The sequence below is a fragment of the Stegodyphus dumicola genome, chromosome 7 (assembly GCF_044657685.1).
Source record: "Stegodyphus dumicola isolate Sdum_Otavi_A_Nest chromosome 7, ASM4465768v1".
Lineage (NCBI taxonomy): Eukaryota > Metazoa > Arthropoda > Arachnida > Araneae > Eresidae > Stegodyphus > Stegodyphus dumicola.
In genome coordinates this window covers 75457007-75458923 of record NC_140774.1, presented here as the reverse complement: position 1 = coordinate 75458923, position 1917 = coordinate 75457007, and positions in this window count along the sequence as shown.

Genomic DNA, 1917 nt, shown 5'->3' with positions numbered 1-1917 from the left:
TCTTACTTTCAAAATTTGAAGTAATTTAAAAAAATGAAGAACATGTCTAAAGATGCAATGCATTAAAGAAGACGGGTTAAGGAAGACGATGTTTAAGAAGACCCATTTACGAAGATGAATTCAGTTAAACCTACGCAGGAGACGTTGTAAAAAGAGATTCCACGACAATGATGTTCACGTTTTATTTAGTGAAACTTAAACTTTTTCTCTATTTTTTAATTTTTATTTTACACATCTCCGGACGATGATGACCACTATTCCAGCATTTAAGGACGCATACCGTCAGGAATTTTTACTTTACTCCGCTAGCAGAGCAAATGGTCGACTTCAAGATGTCTCAACCCTGCCAGTAATTCTAATATTATTCGATGATGCACGCCTATCTTGAAACAATATGCATATTATGAATTTTTCAAGATTATGGCATTTCATTTTACTGCCATTAGTTATAGAAGGATGCCTTTTAGTTACTTAGTTGATTGGAAATTCCAACAGCTATTTCGTGCATTTCTGGATACATCTGAACGTGTATGTGTTGCAGCAAATGTTACTTCCCATACATGTGTGTTTACAGCTGATGGAATAAGGAGATGATAAGCATTTGTTTCTGGACAGTCAAGAATGTAATGGTCAGGGTCTACAACCCCTCCACATACAAACTGTTCCGTAAGCCGAAGCGAAATAAATAGCTCAAGTATGGGCCATGTTCCGCCAGGAATTGCGCCAGCTCAGAGTCCTACTAATTTCTCTCTGATCTTGGGAATGTAATTATATACTCTTCTACCATTGTAAAAGGAAGTTATTCCAGGAACTTTGCTACTGATCCATCAAAAGAGCCGTAGTGGTCGTTTTGCATGTGCAACTTATGCTATGATATACACAGTATAAGACGAGTATCTAGGGGATTTCATCTTCTTCTAACGATAGATGGTGCTGCATGCCATTCGACGGAACTATTTTGTAAAAATAAAAGCAGACGATGTCGCCATTAAAATGACAGACATATGTAAGGCAGTGTTCTCTAATGTAAAAGACGTGAACTGCTCTGCATCTGTAAATAATTTTCATCAACATTGATCTACATATGTAATCAAACCGTTGACAATCTTCATTAAGTGAATTAGTTAAATAGCCACTTTGGTGTATGATGTGTTTTTACCCTGGACACCGCAAAGAGCTAAGCTAAATTCCCTGAACTAAGTTCTATAATATTTATATTTATCCTTTTTAAAAAACCTTTGAAATTCGAGAAGATCAGTTTGGGAATTTTTTTTATGATCATCCTCAGTTAAGGGTCATGAGAAAGTATAACGATCAATATCTAAAGAAAGCCAAGATAAACTCGTAAAATTTCTGATAAAGCAAAAGAAAAATTAAAACCCCCAGAACTAATAACATGGCAGCAAAAACTAAAGTAGTTTATGTCAAGTTAAAGACAAGAATAAAAATTAGCAATCGCATTTACTTTTGCAGTTTTATGGGGTGTAACTGAAAACAAATAGTATTAAAAATAATTAAAATTACATATGAATATGTAAAGTTTACATCTATGAAAAAAATATTAGATTTTTTGCTTGAAAATAACTTTTGCTTTTTTAAATTTCGGTTAAACTTTCACATTTTCCAAACAGAAAGCATACACATCTACAAGAATTTATCAAATTCTATTGAAAAAAATGTTTTTTTAAAGTTTGGTTTCATTTTATCAAAAAAGTAAATTGTGAAACAGTATAATATTCTGCATCAGATCCTGGTAAAATTAACAAATTTCCGGAGCAGAAAATCTTGAAAAATCAAATGCACTCTTTCTGAAAATCGAAACATTCCAATTTCTAGCTGGATGTGCTTCATTTTTAGACGGAAGGACAGATAGGAAAGTTATTAAATATTTAACCGCTGTTATTATTTAATCGATTA